Source organism: Cervus canadensis, chromosome 22, assembly GCF_019320065.1.
Source record: "Cervus canadensis isolate Bull #8, Minnesota chromosome 22, ASM1932006v1, whole genome shotgun sequence".
NCBI lineage: Eukaryota > Metazoa > Chordata > Mammalia > Artiodactyla > Cervidae > Cervus > Cervus canadensis.
The window spans coordinates 1,893,608-1,920,664 of NC_057407.1; the positions used below are offsets into that span (position 1 = coordinate 1,893,608).

General features: G+C 58.1%; 1 protein-coding gene across 4 annotated transcripts in view; it reads right to left on the bottom strand.

The window, feature by feature from the left end:
* Window positions 1-27,057, bottom strand: part of IQSEC1 (IQ motif and Sec7 domain ArfGEF 1) — a 141,576-nt gene that overhangs the window by 57,003 nt on the left and 57,516 nt on the right. Inside the window, exon 1 of one of the 4 annotated variants that reach the window (XM_043443449.1) lies at window positions 17,227-17,345. The exons of the other annotated variants lie outside the window; for them this stretch is intronic. The gene's annotated coding sequence lies outside the window, so the exon portion shown is untranslated. Of the gene's footprint in view, window positions 1-17,226; window positions 17,346-27,057 lie in introns of those variants that run through there. 4 annotated transcript variants of the gene reach the window in all.

Below are 27,057 nucleotides of genomic sequence, written 5' to 3' on the forward strand. Positions count from 1 at the left end.
TCAACTGTAAAGGGAGGCTCATCACCCACCTCTCCCCTGGCTAATTAACTCACCTTGCCCTTTCGTTTAATTTAGCAAACACACATTAGTGCTTACTCCATGCCTGTGCTTGGAGGCACAGTTGGGAAGACACTGCCCTGTGTATGATGTTATGACAGTCTGGAGAAAGCAGCCTGTCACTCAGCCCCACAAGAGGCTTCAAAGATGAAGGGACATTTAGGCTGGGCCTTGAGGGGTGAGTAGGAGCCCACCTACAAGGCAAGAAAGGAATGAAAATGTTTCGTTTCTCTGTATCGTCCTGAGCTTCAGTCCTGATCTACTTGCCTGGGCCCATTTCACATGCCCACCCACAACTTGACTTCACCCCCCTCCCCGTCTCCCACAGCCTTCCTGCTCTCCTTTGAGCAGACCAGCGGCACCCACACCCCAGAGGCTGGCCTTCGCCATCCCTCTCCCACAGACCTCCTCCTGCGATGCCTGGTCTGGCTCCAATCTCCAGCCCTCATCACCCTTCCAGCAACACCCTCCACGGTGCTGGCTCACAGCTAGGATTTGGGTTTCAGCTTTTGATACGACTTCCCCCAGAAACTCACCCAGACCCGCCCGCCATCAAAGTCAGAAACTCCCCTTTCATGCTGTCCGTTCCCCTGCCCCTGCTCTCCCATCACAGCCGAGAGCTGTGCTGTCCTTGCCGGGCAGAGCTGGGCCTGCATCCTTCTCTATAGCATTCCCTGTGCCTACTATGGGCCTGGAACACCGAGGTGCTCAGCTGAATAGATCAAGGGCAAATTAGGCCTGGGAGGCAACTCTGGCCCCCTGTCTGCTTTTTTAAATAAAGTTTTATTGGAACGCAGTCACACTCACTCAATTCTGTACTGTCTATGGGTACTTTTGTGCCACAGCAAAGTTGAAAGAGACTTATTATGGCTTGCAAGCCTCAAGCGGCTCTCCATCATTTTCCCGGTGATGGGGCTCAGATGTGGCCATTGCTGCACATATCTGGCCTGGTTTCAGACACCTGTCACCGCACCAGAGGAATTTTAAGCCCAATCACAAAAAACTCACTGGGACTTGGGTTGGCCAAGACCAGACCACGATGGTGAGATGAAAGCGGCCTCAATGTGAGCACACCCTGGAACTTGAGAGCCAGAAGGGTCCATGGTGACTGGGTGCTGCTGCCCATTGTTCAGATGAGGAACCTGAGTCCCCAGGTCAGTGTGGGTACAGCCATGAACTGGGCATCTTTTCCTTAGCGCCTCCTTCCCAGTGCTCTGGGAAAGGAAGCCCCAGACGGAGGGAACCGTCATGGTTGGAGGTATACGGAGCGCTTAAATGCACAATAAACGTTGGATGCAGTTGTTATTATGCCAGCAGGTGACAAATGGATGAATAACCCTCTAAGGGCCTGGGAACAAGCCTCGAGGGGGCTACAGACAACAGAACCACATGGCTGAGACCCAGGGGCAAGGAAGCGGAAACCCCACACCAGGATAGGGCCACTCCACGGAGTGACCGAGTGATGCCCAGTGATGCTCGGTGACTGACGAAGTGGACAAAACAGCCAGCAACCATCACTTCCTCCAAGAAGCCCTCCCAGCCTGGGTCCCTGGAGCACTTGCCTCCCCCACCACCCCCCTGGCACAGCAGATGTTGGTTTGTTGCAGAAGTACAGGAAGATGGGGGTGGTGGCCACAGATGAGAACACGCTCACTGCATCCCTCCCCAGACTGGCCGCTCCTGGGGGAACAACCCCCGCCCCATCCCTCTGCTGAATCCAGCCAGGCTATGCGGACGGCCTGTCCTGAAGCCCTGGAGATAGGGTCTCCAGGGCAAAAGGCCTATGGCTACCAAGTGCTGCAGCCACTTGACTTTGGAGTCTGTTCAAGTGGATGGGAAATGGCCATTTGCCGGATTTCTTGCAGATTCAAGGGGCCTGACAAGACCAGGGAGAGAATTAGAAGCAAGAAGCTGAACTGCCTTCACCAGTGACGGCTCTTCCCTGACGCCTCTCGGCACCAGAATGACACTGCTCGCCTCCCTCTCCCCGCCAGGTGCCCCGCCAGCCCCAGGACATGATCACCGGTGTCCCCACCGCAGCCCGTCACGCTCAGCCCTCTCCTCCTGGCTGGCGGCACAAGGACAGCAGATCCTCGGGAGCAGGGGGCGTGACCCATGACACTTGCACCAAGTCCCTCCCCTGGGGACAAGCTCTAGGAAACGCTCCGGTCTGTCCAGGACTGGTCTGAGCCCACTCTGTGCCTGAGAACAGCCCAGGCCGCCCCCAGATCAAGCCCAGCCTCATTCTCCCCATCCTGCCTGTGTGCATGCGTGCTAAGTCACTTCAGTCGTGTCCGACTCTTTATAACCCTCTGAACTGTAGCCCGCCAGGCTCTTCTGTCCATGGGATTCTCCAGGCAAGAATACTGGAGTGGGTTGCCATGCCCTCCTCCAGGGGATCTTCCCGACCCAGGGATCGAACCCCCAGCACCTATGACTCCTGCATTGCAGGCAGACTTCTTACGGCTGAGCCACTGGGGAAGCCCTTCCATCTGGTCTAATCCCCCTTAAAGTCCATCTCCGCCTGGTTATCTGGCTCAATTACTTGCTCCCTGGTTTACTGTCCCTCCTCCACAGGAATGACGCATCACCAGGGTGTCCCCAGCATCCGGAAGGTGCCTGGTGGATAGTAGGTGCTCAATAAATCTGTGATGGGCTAAAGGATCATGTTGAACCAGGTTCAGTCTGGTTCAGGGCCAGCCACGAGGCCAGTCCCCTCCCTGCTCCCCATCTGGTCCTATTTGATCTGAGCCAACGCCCCTCTTCTCATGAAAATGATCTTCAGAAAAACTGATTCGCATAACCAGGGTGCCCAGTACTTAAGGAACCTGTGAGCTAAAGCATCTCTAAAAAGAGGAACCCCCGGGGGCAAAATGAACAACTGTTCTCGACGTCTGTGGGTTTCTTTCCCAGTAGCTGCGCTTCACTGGAGGCCACCTGCATGCAGCCGGTAGAGAGGGGGTAGTGAGGCCTTGCCCTGCGTGGACCACCCTGCTGGCAGCACGGATTCCTATCTGTTGCATCCACACGGCCACCAAGGGCCAGCCAAGCGAGCCCCAGCGGCCCTCTGCTTTAATGAATAGATGCGTTCACTTTTTACAACAGCAAGTGCTCTAATGCCTGGTTAGTGAACGGACGCTGCTAAGTGCTCCTAAAATGACAGCTTCTCTTAAGTGGGTTAAACATTCCCCTCTGCGATCTGCTTTACGTTATTGATTTAACCAAGCCCTTCCCTGGTCCTTGGGCTTCCCTTGTGGCTCAGCCAGTAAAGAATCCGCCTGCAATGTGGGAGGCCTGGGTTCGATCCCTGGATTGGGAAGATTCCCTGGAGAAGGGAATGGCTACCCACTGCGGTATTCTGGCCTGGAGCATTCCATGGGCTGTATAGTCCGTGGGGTCGCAAAGAGTTGGAAACAACTGAGCGACTTGCACTTTCACTGGCCCCAGCAGGAGGAAGACTTCATCCAGCTTGACCCGGCACAGGCTGGGCGCCGCAGAGGATCTGAGACACAACAGACGCGGGCCCTGCCTCGGGAAGCTGGGTGGCAGGGGGCTGGAGGCAACCCACACTGGTTGGCACCAGCCCAGTTTCCACACATGTATTCACACGGTCTCGATACTCGCCTGACAAGGCGGGCTCACATCTCAGTTTCTCACGGAGGCCCCAAAGCCCAGAGAAGATAAGTAATATGTGCAAAGACACACAGCCTGCTAATGACGGCGCTGAGCTGAGAACCCAGGGATGCCGACACTCAGCCCGCGACTTGCCCTCCACCAGTGAGAGGCTCAGGAGTGTGGTTCCAGCAGCAGCGGCCGCCGCAGCCCCAGCGGGGAATTCCGAGCGACGCGCGTTCTCACCCTGCAGTGATTCTGGCGTTTGCAGGAGTCTGAGGATCCCTGCGCTGCTCCAGGGAACTAAGGTGGGCGATCAGCGCAATCATGTGATTGACCTGGCACAGGGGCGGGAACAACTGTGGGTGGGGGGACGGCCATCAGGGAGGGCTTCCTGGAGGAGGTGAGGCCTGGGTTGGGATCTGCGGCACGAATGGGACCTCACTGCAGGGCACTCCGGGTACAGAAATAGCCTATATGGGGGCTTGATGTGTGGGGATGGGTGAGCTGTGAGGAATGAGGCTGGAGGATAGGGCAGGGGCTTCATTTTATAGGAGGGTGTTGCAGGGGCGGGGGAGCCGGCAGAAGTGGCCTGGATTTATCCCCAGGTTAGTTTTCCAAGCGACCACACGGCACCTGTGTGCCAATTACTTAATAGTATTCTGTATATCAACACACATTATATCTGCTCCATCAGTGAAAAGTCATTCGTGCTGAGCATACATTGAATTTTGTCATAAAAGTAAATCACCCAAACCAAACACTGTTATAAAACCCTGCTCAGAGCTTGTTATCAGCAGAAGGCCTGTGCTTGAGGCTTGTTCTGTCTTTGTTTAAAACAGAGATTAAAAGTATAGAAAATGCATGTTACAGACGGCAGCCATAAAACAGAAGGATGCTTGCTGTATTGAGACACGGAATGAGATACAAGATATATTACAAGGAAGGGGAAAACACACACACACAGACACACACACACACACTTTGGTAGACATATCTCTGGATGATGATTACCTCTGGGGGCTGGCGGGGCGGTGCTTACTGTCTTTCTTGCAGCCTTTTTATATACTAGTTCCTAGAAAATATATTACTTCCTATAAAAGAAGGACCTATAGTTAAGCCTTTTTGGAGTGATAAAGAGGCATGAATGAGACATTCAGTGTAAAGTGTTATCTGTAATCTAATTGGAGGGGCTGAAAGAGCCTGGAGGGGAACAGCTTTCTCCCAGGGGAGTGGGGTACATCTGACAGTTCCACATCACCGAATGTAGCATCCGTGGCTCACCTAGAATCGTCCCACGCCCACCTGTGGCCTGCGTCTCACACTAACAGAAACCCAGGAGTCTGAGAATATACTCTCTGCAGCAAGAAATAAAGCTGACATGAGGTCACAACCCCCGCAGGCGGGGGGAGGGCTCCCTGGTTGCCAGGGGGACCGGAGGCGGGGTTCCAGGGCGTGGTCCCCTCCTCCGGGGATGTGGGCCTCCCCGCATCCTGAACAGAGGACAACAGGCCCCAGGGAGCGCCTTGGGCACTGCAAGGGCCTGCCGCCGGACGCCGCGGTCTCTCAAGAGCGGGTTATCGAGTCCCGTTACTTAGTTCACGTGAGAATACCGGAACGCGGAGGGCTTCGTGGCTGGTGGCCCCCGAGCTTGTCAGCGCAGAGCCGGGATTCCAGCCGGGGGTCCACGTGTGAAAAGTCTCGGGCTGCAGACAGAACCTGAGCCCAGGACAGAGGAGTAGCGGCTGGAGGCTCAGCCTGCGTCCCGGGGGACTCCCAGAGCACAGCCACCGCGAGCATCTCTTAGGAAGCACGACCCACTGACAGCTCTGGCCTCGCTGGTAATTTCCATAAACGACTGTAATGTATGTGTAAACAGCACAGATATCAAGGTTTGGAAACCCCTGGAGTGTCAGAAACGCAATTTGTAATTACAAGCGCACAGCAATTTGTTCCCTTTCAGCCAGGTCTGCAGTAATTACCCTGGTGAAGGGTGACCACACGCAGCGCAGCGCGGGGACCTCTCCCAGGACGACTGCTTCCCCTCCCGCGGTGCCCCGTCCTGGGGGCTCCCAGGGGTCCTCTCCCGGGGCTCGGCCCTGCCCGTGGGCACCCAAGTACAGACAGTGATGGCCCAAGTGTGAGCGATCCCGCTCTGGGACGCAGCGCCCGGTAGGAAGGACACGTCTTCACTGAACACACACCGGCTCCCCTTGCTTCCAGCCCGGACCCCGGGGTGGGGGGCGGGGGAGGCACGCCAGACCCCGCAGGCCTCCTGGGTGCCCCGGCCTGGCTGGACCAACGGCCCCTGGGCACTCAGAGAGTGCCGGTGCCGCCCGCCCCGCCAGGGGGCGTCTGGTCATCCGCGCCACACCGGCTCAGGCGGGGGAGCGGAGGTCTGGACCCCAGCGCTCCCCTGCAGGGGGTGGTTTCGCCCAGCTATCCCCTGGTCGGGCTGGGTGGCAAATTTAGATCGGCTTGAAACGTCAGCTCAGGTCACAGCTGATGGATGGTCCCGGAGGGATGAAAGACGGAGAGCCGGCAACTGCGCGCGGGAGCCCCTGAACCCGCGGTCCGGGCGCCACTTGGGGTGCTCGGGAGGGCGGAGGGAGGCGCGGCCCCACCCTGGCCTGACCAGTGCCGGCCGGACCCCACCGGTCCGGCGCGGGGTCCCGCGGGGCCAGCCCACCCGCCACCGCCGAGGGGCCAGCGCCCCCTGCCGTCCCGCTGGAGAACTGCAGTCTGGCCCTCCAGCCCCAAGCTGACTGCGCAGCGTGGTGCCCTCAGGGGCGGCTGTGCCAACCTCTGGACACCCCCCTAAGCTTCCCCTCCAGACCTCCTTCCTGCACCACCTAACACAACCTCCTCGCCGTCACACAGCGGGGCAGGGGGGCGGCTGGGTCAGGAAGCAGAGCCCGGACTCAAACCCAACGTCACTGACGTTTAATCTGAGTCACTGATCTAAGGAGGCTAACCCTGGCTCCTCGCTGCTCAAGAAATAAGCACCAGGGACTTTCCTGGTGACCCAGTGGTTAGGACTCTGTGTTCCCAATGCAGGGGCCGGGGTTCAATCCCCTGGTCAGGGAGCTAGACCCCACCTGACACAACTAAGGATCCCACTTGCCGCAGTGAAGATCGAAGACCCCTGCCTGCCATGACTAAGACCCGGTGCGGCTACATGAATAAATCAACATCTTTAGAAAGAGAGAAAGAGAGAAATTGGCACCGAACTCTTCACCATGCCCATAAACCCCTGTAGTTTTGGCTTCCGCCTGCCTCGCCCCTCCCACTCATCCACCCCAGGTGGCGCTAGTGGTCAAGAACCCGCCTGCGAGCAGGAGGCGTGAGAGACGAGGGTTCGATCCCTGGGTCGGGAAGATCCCCTGGAGTGGGGCACGGCAGCCCACTCGAGTATTCTTGCCTGGAGAATCCCATGGGCAGAGGAGCCTGAAGGACTATGGACCAGAGGGTTGCAAAGAGCCAGACCGACTGAAGTGATACCGACTCTCACTCGGCTCCAATAAGCTGGCCCCTGCCCCTGGGCCTTTGCACATGCCATTCCTGCTGCCTGCTGCCCACGTCTCTCTCTTTCACCTACATGTTCCTGACTCCAGCTTCATGACTCAGCTCCAAGAGGACAAAAGTCATGTCTGTGGGTCTCAGTGTTTATCTCCAGCCTGGCATGTACTAGAGAGTTTCTGGAGAAAATCTTGTGGATGAGATGAGTGCCTCTAGTTCATGTGCATCTCTGTCCTCGGAGATGTGCCTTCACAAATAAAGAGGTCCTGCTCAAGGGGCTGGGCTCAGACGTGAGGGTCCTTCGTACTTGAGTTTGGGGGGATATTATTGTTGTTGTTAGTTATTCAGTTGTGTCCGACTCTTTGCGACCCCATGGACTGTAGTCTGCCAGGCTCCTCTGTCCATGGGGATTTCCCAGACAAGAACACTGGAGTGGGTTGCTATTTCCTCCTCCAGGAGATCTTCCCGGACCAGGGATTGAACCCATGTTTCCTGCTTGGCAGGTGGATTCTTTACCACTGCGAGACCAGGTGATATTAATAGATGCTAAAGTGGAGGGCTTGGCTGAGGAGTTCTGCCCAGGAGCAGCCAGAGCTGAGATGCGGACCCAGGTCTGCCCTGAGCCATGGCCCCGTTCCCTCTGAAGATTCACTGGGCTGGGTCTACTCAAGCTGCTCCCACCGATGCAGGAGCGTGTTGGGAGGTGCCTCTCCCCTGGTTACCAGCAGAGTCCTGGAGGGAGATTCTAGAGAACTGAGCAGAGGAAGCCCATCTCAGAGGAGAGGAGACACCTCACCAGGCACCTCTCCTTCACCAGGAAGTGTGCCGGGTCTGTGTGTGAACTCAGAAAAGGCGCCCTCTTCTGGTGGACACAGCGTCTCACCAGCTTGCAGCTTGGCAGCAGTGCATTCTTGCTTTGCCAGCTGCTCTTGTGCAGTGCACAACCTGAACAACTGCACACTGGCCGCGCCTGGACCTCGGCCACACGGGGTGACTGTGACCCCTAGGCCCTGCCACCCCCCGACACCAACAGTGAGTCCCGCTCTTCCTTCAAGGGGGCAGGGAGCTCTTCTGATGAGGCCGTGTAGTCACACACGGGGTATGCTGCCATCGGTGCCGCCTGCTGCCTTCGTTTCTGAGGCTGGGAGAGATAAAGCCCTGCCCACAGCCCTCTGGGAGATTTCCACAACAGAGATAAGATGCCGGCAGGTCCAGGAGTCACAAGGCCCACAGGGAACATGTCATTGGAACTTGGGCTGCCTCTGGAGCACCGTCAAAGTGTAAGAGGCAGAGTGGAAACTCCGGCCCACATCATGGGTTTCTGCCCGGCAGGGACGGGTGAGGGGTGGCGTGTTGGGGTCCCTGAGGAGACAGACCCTCGGTCCCCTTGCTGGGGCCACCCGGCGCCCTGGGCTTCTGCATGGAGTCAGGAGTGCAGAGGAGGCTCAAGGTCACCCGGTGGACAGCTGGCAGCCGGTGGGGCCTCAGCCAGCTCCCCAGGCTCCACCCGAGCTCCAGACCCAGTGCCGCCGGGGTGGGCCGGAGGGGGAGCTGGGCCCCGACCGGGGCCTTCTCAGGGCACAGAGGGACCGTTCTTTGCAGCTCAGCAGCCCCCCTGTTTGCCCTGTGCCAGGCTGCAGCCTCCCTCAGTCCTGCTGACGAGGAGGAACCGGTGCCAGCACCCACAAACGCGCGGCTGCTGGAGGGAGGCTCTAACCCAGCGGGTGGAGAAAGGCCCAGAGGGCAGTCGCAGGCTGGGGCAGAGCCCAGGCCGGGTTCCCTTTAAAATACGGCGGAGGGGCACACACACACGCAGGAACCCTGCTGACCATCACACCTCTGAACGCCCACCGGGTTCGCTCTGGGGAGGGGAGGGGGCACATGTCCGCATCATACCCTCTCAGAAGGCCGAACGACTGGACCACATGCCTGTGTTTCCTAAGCAAACAGGAAACGCAGAGGATAAACGTAAATAAAGCCCGGGACGAGAAGAAGGGGAAGGAGCCCAGGACTTCAGGGGGCGCAGTGAACCCAGGTACTGACCTTCCCTGTGGGAACGAAAGCGAAGCCGCAGGGCCTGCTGGGAGCGGCCCTGTGTGCAAGCCCTTTCAGTCACAGCACATTTCAGAGCGACCTGGAGGGGTGGGGCCTGTTACTGCCACCCCCCACCCCCCACCTCCCCCAAGGCACAGGCAAGGGCCGAGCCCAAGTCAGCTCTGCTCCCAGGCCAACGCCCCCGCCCCCAGCCACCCAGAGCTGTCAGAGGCCCCAGGGGCTGGGTCTTGGCAGGCGGTGGGCAGAGTCTGCGACTCTGGGCTCACGTAGGCAGGCTGCCGAGGTGCTGGGGGCTGTCCTCCCAGCCCAGCCCCAGCTGGACCACAGCCCTTCGCCGAGCCTCAGTTTCCTCATCTGCTAAATGGGCGAATTCCCCCAACCTTGCAGGAAAGGAGTAAAGATCATCCAAGGGGAGGGTCCTGGTCCGTAGATAGTGCTCAGCACACACCCACTTCTCCCCTCTCCCCTGCTCGGACAGCTCCAGGAGCAGGAAGGTCCTGGCCATTGCAAGGGGAAAGACACTGGGATCTGGAGGGCGGACTGGAGGTCAGCAGTGACCGCCACCCCTGCCCCCATCTAGAGGGCAAGCCCTCATCACTGAAGAGGACACAGAGTTCCTCGGGAGCCAGTGGGCAGGAGTCTGTGTGTGTGTGTGTGTGGGTGTGTGTGTCTATGTGTGTGTCTGTGTGTGTGTGTGGGGTGTATCTGTGTGTGTGTGTGTGTGTCTGTGTTTGTGTGTGTCTGTGTGTGTGGGGGTGTCTGTGTGTGTGTGTCTGTGTGTGGGTGTCTGTGTGTCTGTGTGTGTGTGGGGGTGTGTGTGTCTGTGTCTGTGGGTGTCTGTGTGTGTGGGGGGGTGTCTGTGTGTGTGTGTGTCTGTGTGTGTGTGTGTGTGTCTGTGTGTGTGTGTCTGTGTCTGTGGGGGTCTGTGTGTGTGTGTCTGTGTCTGTGTGTGTGTGTGTGTGTCTGTGTGTCTGTGTGTGTGTGGGGGTGTCTGTGTTTGTGTGTGTGGCGTGTTCACGGGAGCCAGTGGGTAGGTGTCTGTGTGTGTGTGTGTGTGTGTCTGGGTGTGTGTGTCTGGGTGTGGGTGTGGGTGTCTGGGTATGTGTGTCTGTGTCTGGGTGTGGGTGTCTGGGTGTGTGTCTGGGTGTGTGTCTAGGGGTGTGTGTGTGGGTGTCTGGGTATGTGTGTCTGTGTGTGTGTGTGTCTGGGTGTGTCTGGGTGTGGGTGTCTATGTGTGTGTGCCTGGGTGTGTGTCTGGGTGTGTGTGTGTGTGTGTGTCTCTGTGTGTGTGTGTGTGCCTGGGTGTGTGTGTGTCTGTGTGTGTGTGTGCCTGGGTGTGTGTGTGTCTGTGTGTGTGTGTGTGTGTTTGTGTGTGTTCAGGTGATCCCGCACAGTGGCCTGAACCCTGGCAGGTCTTTCTGTCGGCTCCCCCCCACCCCCTGGCTCTGGTTTGCCCCCCCCCCGCCCTCCGCAGACCCAGATGGAAAGGTAAGGATGGCGGGGGGCGACATTTAGTTTTCCAGACAGAGGTTCCCAGAGCCAGGCGGGAGAGACACCGCCGGGCCGCCCCACCTGCTCTCACCTCGCTCCAGTGCCGGGGCTGGGGGCCTCCCGCCTCCTCCGCACAGCCTCGCTGACTCCTGGGGGTCTCCTCTGCGGCCCCCAGAGCTGAGCTCCGTCCGCCCGCCCCGGGCCCGAGCAGCGGCCGGCGCGGGTCATAAGCCCTGAGCCCCTGCTTAATCCGCCAGAGCCCGACTCAGCGCCAGCGGACACGTGACGGCCGGCAGACCTGTTCGGCAGGAGCGGCGGGGCAGCGGGGGAGGGCCGTCCGGCCGGCCTGGGGGCTGTCCCTGCCGCGGCTCGGCGGAAGGCCTGCGTGCAGGAGCAGGGGACTGGCGGAGCAGGTAGGGAAGGGACGCACGTGTCACCAAACAGTGCTGGGCAGGCGGGGAAACGCGGTGTGCAAGCATGTGTGCGTGTGCGTGCACGCGTGTGCATGTGTGTGAAATGGAACCCTCATCTCACGCCATTTCCCAACACCAATTACAGATCTAACGCAAAAGGCAAATTCATGACTGCAGGGTAGGAAAGGATTCTTAAAACACACTCACACAAATGAAGTGAAAGATCAAAGTAAGACCTCCGAAACGGAGACGTTCATTCCAAGATTCCAGAAGAGTGAAAAATGCAAGATATTTACAACATATATAACTGACGAAGGACTGGAATCTGGAACACCTAAGGAATCCTCAAAATCAACAAGAACAGAAAAACCAAGACAGCCCAAGGCGGGCAGGAGGCTTCAACAGTCCCGTCACCGAGGAGAGCCAAACAGCCAATACGCACATGAAGACGGCTCAACCCCAGCGGCAGTCAGGAAGACGCAGAGAACCGTTCCACACCAGCCCGCTGAGCGAAAATGGCCAAGACTGACATCAGGGGTTGTGGGTGGTGAGGGGGCGACGGGAGGGAAGGACCACCGGCCGGTCAGCTCGGGGACGATGTGGAACAGCGCCTACCACCTGGCCCGGTTCAAGATCAACAGCAGAGAGGAGGCCGACCGCGCCCTGGGCGGGGTGGGGGGGTGTTCAAGAACACAGCCCCGAACTGAAGACACAGGCTGGAAACGTCAGTGTGGCTGGCGGCGCAGCAGAATACTACACAGCCGTGAAAAGGCCGAGGGACAGCTCCTCGTGACTCTGAGAAGGAGCCAGGCCCAAACAAGCCTCCCTGGCCTAAATCTCCGTCCGTGCCGCGGGCTGCGTCTCTTCAGGCGTGTCCCCCTCTTTGTGACCCCCATGGACGGTCGCCCACCAACTCCTCTGACCGTGGGATGCTCGACAAGAATACTGGAGCGGGTGGCATGCTCTCCTCCAGGGGATCTTTTTGATCCAGGGATGGAACGCGGGTCTCTTACCTCTCCTGCATTGCCAGGCGGGTTCTTGACCTCTAGCGCCACCTGGGAAGGCCTATGCAGAGACAGCTCAGAATAGGAACAAGGCCACGTTGTACAGAGTTGCTCAGACAGGCGGGAAGACAGAGCGCAAGACGGCATTAGCACAGAAGTCAGCATGGTGCGGGCTCTGAGGGGCCACGGTTGCAGGGAGAGCCCTCGGGAGTGGGGCGGGGGCTTCGGCTGCCCTGCGTCTCTGGGCCGGGGTGCTGCTCCTGGGCCTGTCTTTCCACCTTTCCGCAAGACGGTTTGAGATGGAGCCCCTGTGTGCTGTGGGACACGGGACAGGCAGGGACCCCCGCTGTGACAGCAGCGTCCCAGGCACGACAGACCCCCCCGGCCACACAGGGCACCTGAGCTGGAGAGGGGCTAATCTGCTATCTCACTTCAGACCAGGGCCGGGGATCAGAGACAGCAAGGAACCGGCCCAAGTCTGCACAGCAAGTGGGAAGCCGGCAGGGCCAGGACTGCAGTCTCAGCCTCCCAGAGCCCAGGCGGGGTGAAGGGGGCTCCCTCCTCTCCCTGCTGGACAGGCTCTTCCACGGCAAACCCCCCCAACACTGACCAGGGTAGACGCGTTCTTCTTAGCCCTCAGCACCGGCTGAAACGCTCTTCTTGGTTTGTTTCCTCATTTGTTGTGGGTCTCCTGCCGCTGGAATCAAAGCTCCCAGAGGGCAGGGCGTTTTGTCTGGAGGTGCTCCGGAAACATTTGTTGAATGAGAAAATCAATGGAGCTGGTGTTTCTACTGGGACTCTGAGGCCTTAGAAATACCCAGTAGCTTTTCAATATCCCCAGAGGAGAAAACGGAAACTAGCTGCATGACATGGACACAGTTTCCAGAATTACCTTCATAACTGCCTTGAGGGGGGCCCTGTCCTCACCCCCACTTTAAAGCGGAGGACCCTGAGGCTCAGAGGGTTACGTGCACGGGCTTCCCTCGTGGCTCGGACGGTAAAGAATCTGCCCGCAATGTAGGAGACCCAGGTTCCATCCCTGGGTCGGGAAGATCCCCTGGAGAAGGGCATGGCAACCCACTCCTAGTCCTTAGACCCCTTGATGATGTTCACTTGCTAAGTCACGGCCGACTCCTTGTGACCCCACAGACTGCAGCACACCAGGCTTCCCTGTCCTTCACCAACTCCTGGAGTCTGCTCAGACTCATGTCCATCGTGTCGGTGATGCCATCCAACCATCTCATCCTCTGTCATCCCTCTTCTCCTGCCTTCAATCTTTCCCAGCATCAGGATCTTTTCCAATAAGTCAGCTCTTCACATCAGGTGGCCAAAGTACTGGAGCTTCAGCTTTAGCATCTGTCCTTCCAGTGAATATTCAGGACTGATTTCCTTTAGGATGGACTTCCCTGGTGATTCAATGGTAAAGAATCTGCCTGCAGTGTGGGAGACCTTGGTTCAACCCCTGGGTCAGGAAGCTCCCCTGGAGAAGGGAATGGCTACGCACTCCAGTATTCTTGCCTGGAAAAGCCCATGGACAGAGGAGCCTGGTGGGCTATAGCCCACGGGGTCATAAAGAGTTGGACACGACTGAGCGACTAACACTTTCACTTTCACTTAGGCCTCCTGACCAAGTCCAAGACCTGATCCTAGTCCCGAATCTGGAGAAGCAGAATAATGAAGCGTTGCCGTAACACCCCGGGGCGAATGCCTTTATTAAAACAGCCTGGCGCTGAGCGCTTTTCCAAACCTACACTACCATCCTGATAGCTTTCATTAAGTCCTCAGATAATTTTTTTTTTTTTTAAGTCATTGGCTCTGGGAGTCCTGGAGCTAAAATGGCCCTCCAGGGCATCTCACCCGAGACACAGGACTCTTCTGGACCACCTCAGCGTGCATACCTCCAGCAAGGGGAACTCACTGCCTTTTTTCTTGTTTGGCTCCAACTCAGTTGAGCACAACAAAGACTCGCATTAGCCCCTGGCGCTGGGGACCAGCCGGTGCCTGGGCCACTGTCCCACCCTCGGGGGATTCAGAGTCTGGGGAGGAGGAGACTGTCGTCCCGCAGGATTGCAGTAGCCCAGGCCCAAACTCGCAGGCGGAACGACAGGGTCCCATTGAGACACTGTAGTCTCGGTCTGCAGAGCCCGAGGGGATTCTCAGGGTCGGGCCCCTCTGAGCGCCTCCCCAGGCCATCTGAGTGTGCAAACTGCCAAGCTGGCCGGCGCGAGGGCCTGAGTCACAGAAGGGACTCCAGCCTGCGGTGGGCAAGAGGGGGCAGCATCTCCTGTGGGTGCCGCTGGCCTTGGGGCTGACATCCTTGCTCTGATATTACGTTTCTAGAGCCTTCAGGCACGTGAGCAGACGGCTCTGTGGCTTCCCAGATGAAATGGGATCGTATGAGTGAGACCCCGTGACGAGGTCTAAAAGATGTTTGCTGGGCTTGAACCGCGCTTGTGCTGGGTCAGAAGGCCGCATGCACTCAGTTCTTTGAGAACTTGGCGGCCCGCACCCTGCCTCTCTAAGCCGGACTGCGGAGTCTGGGTGGCGGGGGTGGGGCGGGGCGGTGGGGGTCCTGAAGTCAGGCCCCCCTCCCCAGTTCAGTGGCGATGGGACCCCAGGGGAGGAAGACACAGAGACCTCAGGCAGACGCTGCCCCAGAGGTGACATGGATGAGTGAAGGCCAGCAGAGGTTTTCGGGTGGCATCGGTGGGGTGGGCCTGGCAGGCACCAGAATGGGCGGGCTGAAGGCTGCCTCCAGTGGGCAGGCAGTGGGCACTGGAAGATGCTGCCCCTAGACATGAGTCTGAGTTACACTTTATGGTGGCCATGAACACCGGGTCTGAGCAACAATAGGAGGTGGGAGCCCCGGCCTCTACAGGAACCTGCCCATGTCAGAAACATCTGACAGGAGCAAGCAAGCCCAGTCCCAACCCCCTGTTTATGATGGATGAGGTGGGCGGGGTGATGAGACATCTGGTCAACCCTCCCTGACCAGTTAGTGTTCGGCTCCAGCCTGCACACCCCCGTGCTGGGAGCTCCCTGCAAGAGCAACGGATGACTGTGCTCTTCTCAGGGCGCTTAGGAGCCAGCACCCCGAGTCAGAACACGGGTCGAAAGACGGCGGAGGACTCGGGGGGTCCCAGTGCTGCCTTGGCCTGGGCAACCCATCTGCACAGCGGGGCAGGGGCCTGACTCAGATCATCGTCGTCGTGGGGCTGGCAGGAGTAGGGTGGGCAGAGAAGTGGCTGGAAGGGCAGGCACCATGGGGAAGGGTGGCGACTCCAGTCACGAGACTCAGATGACTTAATGCTCGCGAACCGTGCAGAGCCAGAGTCCCCATCCTCCTCCCTCCACTGCGGGGACCTCCGGGGTTGGGGGGGATGCCTTGAGTCCTCCAAGCCTCCCCCAGGCTGCAGCTCCCCCAGGATGGCCGGACTGCTGGAGAGCTGGGGGCCCGGGGTGCTGTGTGACCTTGAGCATGTCCCTGCCCCTCTCTGGCCTCAGTTTCCCCAGCTCTGATGGGAGGCGGGCCCCCACATGCTCCCTGCAGCACTGATGCTCAGGGGCTGCGCCGGGGCGCCCCGGACACCTCCCGGCCTGTCCTTTCCGGCCTCCGGGGGGTCCCCGGCCGCTTCTCTTCCCTCATTTCAAACCCCACTGCACACGGGCTCTCTGGCCCCTCACGGCTGCAGAGGCTTGGCCGCCGGGCCAGCCCAAGTGACCAGCCAGGCCGAAAGCCGGGGGCAGGGGAGGGTGACCAGAGCGCGGGTTTGCACACCGTCCTCTGGGGACTCAAGGCAGAGCCAGAGCAGGGGCTCCCGGAAGTGCGGGGCGAGGGCCCCCCCCACCCCTCGGCGGCGCATGCTCAGAGCGGAGCACACGGAGCTGGCCAGGCAAGCAGACCGCCCGCCCGCGGCTGAAGCTCCCGGCCGGGCCGGGGCAGGGGACACCCACGGTCATCCTCCCGCCCCGCTGGCTCCGGGAACACATCTGCTGTGACAGTGCAGAGCTTAGCCACTTAAAAGTGGCAACTGCCTGGCGGACACTTGGGGGGGATTTTCCCCATGACTGTGGGGACAAGGGGACAGCCTGACCACATCATGCCAACCAGCCCTGCCCCCTCACAGGGCAGCCAGCTGGGCAGGGGAGGGCTTTACCCGCACTCACAGCCCCTCGGTCCACGAGGGCTCCCCCCCAGGCTGGCAGGTGAGACAGAGCGTCCTGATACCCACAACAGCGCATGGTCACTTCCCAGACACCCTGCTCTCTCCTGCCCCATCTGGGCTGTGGCCGTTCCAGCCCCCGAGCACAGTCCTTTAATCCGACTCCTTGCCTGCTTGGGGGGGTCTGACCCGAAGGACCCCCAAGGCTAGGGACCAGCGTCTCGCCCACGTGGTCAGGGGAGGAGGGACTGCCCAAGGTCACGAGAGGGTCAGGGGCAGGCTGAATCCAGGGCCAGCGCCTCCAGCCCAGCCCTGGAGCGTCCATCTGGTTCCCAACGAATTCCTGAGATGCCTCAACCTCCCCGCCCGCAGGCTCCGGACCCTGGATCCCAGGCCGGGTTTCTCCGCGGAGAGGCGGCGCACAGAGGAGGGGGTGGGGGTGGGGAGAAGGGAGGCCGTGGAGGGGGCCACATCTCCTCCCCGCGACCCTCCGGGCCTGGGTTCATGTTTCCCAGCCCAGGCGAGGCAGCCAGCGGTGCAGACGCGGGGACGAATGCCCTGAGCCCCCTCCCCCAGATCGCGCCTTCCACGGGGCTTCGGAGGAGCAATCCGCAGAGCCGTGAGGCTCCGTCACCTGCGTCCCCGGGAGCGCCACCGCAGAGCCCGGTTCCGAAAGCCCGGCGCCCCGGCCCCATCCCCGCCAGCCCCGCGGCCAGCCCGGGCCCGCTACGGCCCCACGCCTGCGGCCTCGGTCCTCCCCCCGGGCCCGGCTCCGCACAGCCGCCCCCCGCCCCCGCCCGGCTCCAGGGCGCCGCTCGCGCGTCGCTGCAGACTCGGCCCCAGCGGACCCCCGGCCCCCGGCCCCCGGCCCCGCCCGCCGCCGCGCGCGCCCCCCGCCGGCCCGCCTCCTACCTCGCGGGGCCGCCCGCAGCCTACGAGCGCGCGCCGCCGCGTCGTCCCCGCTGTCCCCGCCGTCCCCGCGGCCGCAGGAGCGCGGGCGGGAGCGCGGAGCCCCAGCCCGAGCGCCGCCGGCCGGCCGGCCTCCGCGCCGTGACCTTGGCGTGCGCGGCCTCAGTTTCCCCGGCAGCGGTTGGGGGGCGGGGGCCGGGTGCCGCCCCAGCCGCCGACGTCACCCGAGCCCGGCCAGTCGAGGCCGTTGGAGTTGGCGGGGCCGGGCGGGGAGTGGGTCTCGCACAGCCCAGGCGCGGCGGGGCGGGGTGGGGGGACGCTGGGTGACCCCGGCCTTTCTCTCCGACTCCCCGAGACCCCCAGATAAACACCCCGGAGCCGCAGCCGCAGGCCCCTCCCACGGAGGACCTTGGTCCCCGCCGGTCATGCCCAACCCCCTCCCCCCAGCCGCCCAGTTCTCGGATGAGAAGACCGAGGCCCAGAGAGCGTCAGCCACGGGCGCAGGGTCGCGCAGCGTGCTGGGGGGGAGGGCTGTGTAACCCGCTCCGGGCGGTTTGCGGACGAGGGTCCGGGCCTGCCGGCGGCGCCCCCTACCCAACAGCAAACACAGACTGGGCACCCACGGACTGCTGGGGGCGGGCGTCGGGGGGCGGCCCGGCCTCGGAGACGGACAGGCCGTGGGGACGGAGCGGCGCAGGCGGCCTGCAAGGGGCAGGGCGCTCCAGGAGGTTTGTACCCCGGGAACAAGCAGCCGAGGAGGGCGCACTGCCTGGTGTGTAGGGCGGTTCTGAAAGCCCTGACCCCAGGTTAAGGAGGCCTTCCTTGGGTGGGCAGCGGGCAGCCCGCGACCACGTGGGAGCACGGCGGCCGCAGCCGGGCCGGTTAGGGCGCGCGCCCTGGTGGCCAGAAACGGCGAGACAGGAGGCTGGGCCCGGGCCGCAGCGGTCCAGAGGGGAGGAGGCCCGTGATGTGGTTGAGTCAGGAGACAGTCGCCTCGAGCGCCCTGCTACCCTGGGCTGTGTGACCTTGGGCAAGGCACTTCCCTCTCTGGGCTTCTGGGGCACGGTGGGGGGAGCCTGACTGTGCCCCCTGACAGCTCCTGGCTCTGGATACGGGGGCCAGGTGGGGAGTAGGCCGTGGATGCTGGAAGGAACAGGCAGATGACAGGTGAGAGGTGGACACTTCGTTCATTTACTTAAGCTGGGAACGATGATCCGGGTTCCACAGACAAGGGCGGCACAGAGAAGGGAAGTCTCGTGGCCACACTCACACAGCCGGCCAAGTGCAGGGCCACCTGTCTCTTTGTCTCGCCCACGTAGGAGCGCCTGAGCTCTTCCGGGAATACACAGGGCCCTGGTGATGGCAGAGATGGACCAGGAATGGCCCCGCTCCTGGGAGGGCTTCCTCACCCCTGATGCTCACTGAAACCAGGACAGTGGTCCCCCTGGGACCCCAAACCCCATGTCATCATTGGAAGTTTTGTTTTTAAAAACTGTGAACTAATTTTATACTTTCAAAAACTTAAAAAAAAAAAAGATGCCTTGCAGAAGATTCTTGTAGTTTTAATCATTAAAAAAGCTGTCACAGAGAAGCTATCTCCTTTTGTCATCAATGCCAGGAGGGAGTTACCTGGCTTTCGGGGAGTCAGGGGAGGGGCCTGGGAAGAACAAAGGTCTCAGAAGCTGTTCAGCCACCACCTTTCTAAGCCTCATTTGAATGCATCTGCAAAACAGATCCGATGATAAAAACCCTCAGCCTGCCCCCCTTCAAAGGCTGCTCTGAGGATCAACTGTGATAATGTGTCAGAGGTTGTGTAAGATGCGCTGTGTAAATATTTGTATTCCCAGAAGCCACAGCAGAAAATCCGGATAAATCTAACTATATAAAAATGAGAACTTCTACATGGAATAACACATACCGCAAAGTAAAAAAGACAAAGGGTTCGCTTAAAAAGAAGATCTGCAGCACAGATGACAGAAGTTCATTGAGGAGAATGAGATGAAAGTTAATTTCCCTAATACATAAAGAGCTCTTTTAAAGAGATGGGAAAAAGATGACTAACCAATTAGAAAAAAGAGAGCAGCGGATACAAACAAGCGGTTCATGGAAAGATATTCAATTTCACTTGTAATTAAATGCACATTAAAAAAATACAAACTGAAATACAACATGTTTGTCATCGTGTGTGTCTACCAGGCTGGCAAAAAAAAGAACAAGTTTGATAATGCTTTTGCTGTGACAAGTGGGAGATGGATGCACCCCGAGTACTGGCAGGTGGGGTGCAAGATGGCGCAAGCTTTTTTGCAGGGTGACCTGCCAAAGGCGTCCAGCATGCTGGCATAAAGACACAAGGGCAGTTGCACACAGCACGCTGTCAGAGTGAGCAGACAGAGGAGAAACACCTCTGGTGTCCAGCCCTGGGGGAGAGGGAGCCGGCATGACGGCACCCACAGGCTGAGACTTCCCAGGAAGAGCTCCAGGACGCCTTTCTGCTGAGAAGTGCAAGGGACAGAAGGCTGTATGTTGCAGTCCCTCTTGTGTACATTGTAAAAGGTTAGACACATGTGTGTACTGACATTTCCTACTGCTTCTCCCTGAAAGGATACCCACACACCCAAACAACCTGCTATCGATGGCGGCCTTTTGGGAGGATGTAGGGGACGGGAGAGGGAGGAGCTTTTCCTTTTCGTTTTACACCTGTATCCTGAGGGCGTGCCTGGTGTCTCACTGGTCAGAAATCTGCCTGCCAAGGCAGGAGATGCAGGTTCGACCCCTGGGTCAGGAAGATCCCTTGGAGAAGAAAATGGCAACCCACTCCAGTATCCCTGCCTGGGAAATCTCATGGACAGAGGAGCCTGGCGGGCTACAGCGATGGGGTCACAAAGTCAGGCAGGACTAAGGAACTAAGAATAGCAACAACTGAGGGTTAGTTGGTTTTTAAAAAGTCATCAGGGATTATCTGCACATAGACAAGCTCATGGGCTAATTAAAGCTTCTTCTTTACATGCCTTTAAAAAATTAAGCAACTCTCTTTAAAGTGAATACAAATGATTGGAATCTTATTACCTACAAGTGCACCAGTGAAAGACCCTGATGATGGGAAAGATTGAAGTCAGGAGGAGAAGGGGACAACAGAGGGTGACATGGTTGGATGGCATCACCGACGCAATGGATGTGAGTTTGAGTAAGCTCCAGGAGCTGGTGATGGACAGGGAAGCCTGGCTTGCTTCAGTCCATAGGGTCACAAAGAGTCAGACACGACTGAGCGACTGAACTGAACTGAGTGCACCAATGAAGGATTGCTCGACAGATGACTGTCATGATACATCTGGGCGGCAGAAACGTACGCATCGGTCAAAAAAGATGCCCTTCTGCACGTGACTGGCAAGGAACAATCTCCAAGTGTAAGACTTTTCTGTAAGTGGAAAAAGCAAGGAGCACCACAGGGCATGGCGCATCGCTTTGTTTCATAAGAAAGGGGGCTCAGAGCATATGTGGGTGTGTGGACGTGTCATCTCTGGCCAAGATGCTTGAGAAACGGTACCTCGGTGTCCTGGGAAAGAGCGTGGAGAGCCGGGGGCTGAGTGGGAAGGAGACTGGGGTTTCACTGAGATGTCCCATTTAAATATCTTTCGTGCTCTCTGCACGTGTGTGCTGTGTGTTAGTCACTTTGCTCGGGTCCCACCCTGTGCAGTCCTAGGGACCGTAGCCCGCCAGGCTCCTCTGTCCACGGGATTCTCCAGGCAAGGATAGTGGAGGGGGTTGCCTCGCTCTCCTCCAGGGGATCTTCCTGACCCAGGGGTCGAGCCTGAGTCCCTGACATCCACCTGCATTGGCAGGCGGGATCTTTACCACTGGCTCCACCTGGGAAGCCCCTCTGCATGGACTACATGCAACTAAAAAAGAATGTTTTAAAAAGAATCATTTCTGAGACTGCACAGGGAGTTGAGAGGCTTGCTTTGACCTGGGCTGGGGCTAACTCCCTGGGGACGATCTCTTCTGTCGTCCTCTGAGCTTCAAGGGCCCCTTGATGGAGCAGACAGGAAGCCCAGGGCAAGGCAAGTGCCAAAGCTCCTTGCAGCTCTGATGTCACATTAGCCTGAGAACCTTCTGGCTGGAAGAGCCAGCCCGATGTGGAATGCTGCCGGGAGGTGGGGCCCCTGGCCATGGGCGGTGGGAGCAGGGGCCGGGGCTCCGCCGCCTCGGCCCGCAGCCTCCAGGCTGGCCGCCGTGCCCTTCCCTGCTCCTTCTCCCACCCGCGGTGCCCTGTAGGAAACTCCGGGTTCACATTTCCTCTCCAGATCAGCCCTGGTGGCAGGCCCACGGGTCGGGGTTGGAGATCTGTTCCTAGGGGCACGGACAGAAGACCAGGCACTAGGCCTGTGAGCAGGGTGGAGGTGTTGGGGGGTGGGGGGGAGCAATGCCTCCTGCAGGGAGACTGAACCACTCACCCAATAATCTGTGACCCCCATCACCCACCGAACCACAATGACGCTCTTTGGCTGGACATTGACGATTCGGCACTTTCTGGCCTCTCTTCATCCTTCTATCTATCCCTCCCCACACCAAACTGGCAAAAATCCCTAATGAATGCTTTTTGCCTGTTAGCTGGAGTCCGAAGCCAGCCTTTAGATCCAGCTGCAAAAAGTTACCTCCTCTAGACATCTTGGCTCACACACAGAGAAATTCAAGAACCGATGGCTATTAACAATAAAAATAACCACTGCCACGCTGTCCTCTAACCATCAGTTAAGGAGTCTGTTCGCTGCCCACACTTCCCGGGGCGGGGATGGAGGTGGAAGCCTCTCTGTGTCGCCCGCGTCGATTGACACAGGGCCTGCGATAGCCGTGCCCAGTCAGTGGCTAAGCCCTGGGGACAGTGAGGTGGGCTCGGTGGGGGGATGGCTGGAGCCAGGAGGGGCCCTTGAGGGCTGCTCTGCTGGGCAGAGGACATGCCCTGGAGGACGGGGACCTGGGCGCAGGGCCAGGTGGTGGGCACAGCCTCACGCACGGTGCCCACTCTGAGTCAGGCGGGCTCGGAGCTGGACTCTCTCCCACACTGTGTCCACTGCTTGTGCTTCTGAGAGGCACTGATGCTCTGTCCGCTTTACAAGGGAGGAGACCGAGGCTGGGGGCTGAATGACTTCCGAAGAGGCTCTTACTTACTCCTCGCGGCCTCTGTGCGGGCTTGCAGGCTCTCACAGATGCATGGCTCTGGACACATCCCTTTTTCTATACAGGCCTCTATTTTCCTACCTGAGAAATGGTTCTACACTAAGGGCTTCTCAAACTTCAGAACCGGTGGAGGGACTTCCCTGGTGGTCCAGTGGCTGAGACTCCGAGCCCCCAATGCGGGGGGCCTGAGTTTGACCCCTGGTCAGGGAACTAGATCCCACATGCTGCAGATAAGAGTTCGCATGCTACAACTAAAGATTCCACATGCATCATTTCTTTTCAAGAGGATTTGAAAGAAAAAAAAAAGCATTTGAAATCTGCAGCAAAGAAGATTGAAGGTCCCATGTCCTGCAACTAAGGCCTGGCACAACCAGATAGATAAATATTTTTCCAAAAAAAAAAAAAAGAAAAAAGAACGGGCGGACACCTAAGAAGGCAGTTTGCAAGGTTCATCAGAGCACACTTGAAGGAACACCGCACCCAGAGCTACATGAGGTCAATGCAATGTGTAAATTGACCAGAGGAGCCGTTGATGGCCACGAGTCCAGAAACACAACAGGAAAAGCAGTCGCAGAAACCAGGCAGCAGAACTCGGTTTTTAGCGTCGTCCCAGTGGTCTGGAATACACTGTTGTTAAATGGGGGAAGGTCATCATCTTCACGAAGGTAACATTTGGGGGGCTTCCCTGACGGTCCAGTGGTTGAGAATCTGCCTTCCAAAGCAGGGGACACGAGTTCGATCCCTGCCTGGGGAACTAAGATCCCACGTTCCGCAGAGTAACTTAGGACGTCTGTGCACCCTGGTGAGAGATTCCGCATGACAATACAACGGTCCCGCGTGCTGCAATTAAGACCCGAGGCGGCCACGTGAATTTTACAAACAACACTTTAAACAGCATTGTATCACGGTCAAATGGTTTTTAAAACCTTTTCTCCCCACCCCTACTCTCTATGGTCAAAGGGTTTTTGACAAGACAGTTCATAGGAAAGAATCATTTCTGCAATAAACAGCGCTGGGACAACTGGTTAATCCACCCAGAAAAAACGCTGCATGTGGTCCCTCACTTCCCGTTATTCACAAAAATTACCTCAAACTGATCAAAGAGCTGAATGTAAGAGTTAAAGTTATGAAACTCTTAGAAGAAAACAGAGGCGGAAATCGTCCTGACCTTGAATTAGGCAGTGATGCTTAGATATGACCTCAAAGATATAAGACATAAACCAAAAGCATGATAATCTGGACTCTTTCAAAATGTTTGCACTTCACTTCAAAAGGGACGGCCAATATAAAGCAGATAACCAACAAGGGCCCACTATAAGGCACAAGGGACTGTACCCAATACCTGTGATAACCTGCAATGGAGAAGAAGCTTAAAAAGTGTGTGTATGTATATGAACCACTTTGCTGTACGTCTGAAACTAACACAATAGAAGCCACAGACTGCAGGAAAATATCTGCAAATCATTAGAACCAGAGACTTGTATTTAGAATGTAACCACTTGTATGGTAATGTCCCGAGCAGTATATTCACAATACTCGAAAACTGGAAACAACCCAAATGTTCCTCATCTGTGGTCAGTAGATAAACTACACGCGGTCTATCTCTGCAAGAGTCTGACTAAGAAGGGGTGACGTCCTGACCGCTGCCACAGCAAGGCTGAAACTTGGACAGGCCAAGTGGAAGAAGCCGGTCACAAAAGGTCATTTACTGTGTGATTCCATTTCTATGAAATGCTCAGTAAGTTTAATTTACAGACAGAAAGATTAGGGATTGTTGGGGACTGAGGCGGGACAAGACAGTGACGGAAAAAAGACACGAGGGTTCTTTTCAAGACGATTTGAAATTATTTAAAATAAAATTGTGCCGACAGTTACACAGCTCTGTAAATATACTAATAATCATTACATTGTACACTTCACACGAGTGAATTTTATGGTGCATAAATTAAACCTTGGTAAAGTTTCAAAAAAAAAAAAAAAACCCATGATGACGAAATACAATGCAAGGTCAGAGATTGGAAAAAAAGACTTGTCATTACTTGGATGACTGGTGAAACATGACTGCAAATTGTATTTTTAAAAATCTTTTTGGCGGCACTGCGTGCAATATGTGGGATCTTAGCTACCCAACTGGGGGTAGAACACACCCCCCCTGCAGTGGAGTCCTAACCACTGAACCACCAGGGAAGTCCCTTTAAAGTGTATTTTAGATCCTAGAACTGTGGCCATGTTAAGTCTCATGAATTTGGCTACTGGATCGTGGTTACATAAGAGAATGTCCTTGCTCTTAGGAAACACAAGCTGAAGCCTTATTTAGGAGTAAAGGTCACTGGGCTGCAAGTTTGTGATGACCTCTCAAAAAGTTCTGGGAGAGAAGCCTTTTTGTGAAAGAGTGAAACTTGGTGAAATGTTACTTATGATGAAGTTGGGTGAAAGGTGCATGGAAGACTTTTTTTTTCTTTCAATTTTTGCAGGTGTCTTCAGGACTGAAATTGTTTCAAAATAACTCAATGAATCTACACATAAAAATATTGAGTGGGACTTGAATACCCCTGAGAATAAAGCCATGGCCCCCAGAGGAGAAAAGGCATGGACAATGTTGTGAACACACCTCCCATGGGGGTGTCTGTCTCGTCGCACTCCTGGGGGATCCCCAAAGATAAGACACAGCCAGAGCCCGAGGGGATGTCGGGGGCATCCGCCCACCCAGTGATATGGACTGAGCACCTACTCTGTGCCCGGGACCGCCCACGAGCCTGACCCGCACAGACCCCTGCCCTGGGACGCCCATGTTCAGGTGGGGCGGGGGTCTGTAGGAGGGGGAGGGTGTGAAACTCTGTCCCCCGCACTCTGTCTGTCCCCACACCGCAAAGAGGCTCCCGAACGCCGGGGCCCGGGGGCTGGACGGACCGGCAGACGGGCTGGGCCGCCTCCGAGCAGCACCCCGGGTGGCCTGGGGACCTGCAGGCTGCCTGCGCTCAGGGAGGCAGGGATGGGGGCCAGGGTGTGAAGGAGGCACCTCGCCCCCTCCCACCACGAGACCCAAACGCGCTGCCACGTGGAGACCCCATCAGGTGGCCCCCGCCCCCGCTGCCAGGGCGCTGCCCAGGGAGGCCCGCTCCTGGAGAGTCCATTACTTCTCAGGCGGGGAGCGGGGGACTGAGTTATTTTAGGGGACCTTGCATCCCATATACACACCCAACACTGGCGGCAGACTAAACAAACACTACGCTTCACACGTTAACATCTTTCAAATCAAAGCAGATGCTGCGCCGTGAATAAAACTCACAGGCTTCACGTTCCTCTAAAACAGGTTCTCGCGGCTTGCTGTGGTTTGTCAGCCATGGGTACTAACCCGCCTGGGCAGAAGTGGGGGAGTATGTGGGCATCTGGGGTAATGAAAAGGCACGCTCCCTTTACTAGAAAAGCCTGGGAAGGGCACTCGGAGCCACCCCCAGCCCCCCGCTCCACCTGCCCCCCTCCCCGTCTGCACCTGCTTCATGCGGGGAGGACAGGGTTGGGGGGCGAGGGGGCCCCAGGGCTCCCCCTCAGCAATCTCCGGGGCCCTGTTCCCACTCTGGGGCCACGTGTTTCCGGCCCTTCTGCCCCCAGCAGATCAGGAGCCTCTCGAGGTGACAGGGATGGGGCTGAGTTCCGAGTGGCCAGCACGGGGCCGGGGTGACCACAAAGGTGGCTGGGCCAAGGGGGCTTCTTAGCCGCGAGGCCACTGAGCACTGGGAATGGGGCTGGCTGGGGGGCTGACTTCTTTAACAACTTCATTTTCCCTAGTTGAGACTTAAGCAGCCGCCCATGGCCAGCGGCCGCGGTACTGGGCCGTGTGACTTCTGGAGGTTTACGGGAAACGCAGAACGGAGCCAACGCAGGAGGTGAACAACAGGTCAGCTGGGATGTGGGGGTCCCCCGTCTGGTGTGGCCCAGGGATTCATCCCACCGTGGGCACTGAGCTCCCTGCAGGGCGGGCACCGAGCCAGGGGCTCTGCAAGCCGCGGCAACGTAAGGGGTCTTCAGGGGTGGTTTCACCGGCTAGTTCCTGACTCTATATACAATGACAAGAACTTCAAGCCACGACCCCTACCCTTGTAAGCAAGAAGCTGGAAAAATCCTAACGACACATACTCTGCGACTGCAAGGCACGGCCACCTATTCCCTGCATCAGCAAACTCGGGCTCTGGGACCCGGCTCCTGCCCCCCACCACCCGAGGTGGGGTCCGTCTCCCCTCTCCTTGGCCCCCTGCCCCCCAGGTGGGGTCCGGCCCCCCACCCCCTGGCCACATCTCAAGGGCCCTGCAGCTCCACCTTCGCCCTCTTGGATGCCAAAGATGCCAGCTGCCCACCGGAGGCCGCCGACAGGTGGGCAGCAAGGTGCCCCAGCCTAAGAACCACAGCCGAGCGAGTGGGGACACCTGGGACTTTCCGGGGAGCCCAGGGGCCCCAGCGGGCCGGCCGGGGCACGGTCGCCCATGCTGTTGGGGCCACAGCCTTTGAGGTGGTCTGTCACACAGCATCAGGAAACGAAACTCGAAACAGCACACTGATCCCTAGGGCGGCTGCCCCGGGCGGGCAGAGCTCAGGGCCCAGCCTGGGCCACAGGAGGTAGAACCCAGCCCTCAAGCGTTCCCTGGAGGGGTGGGGGCCCTA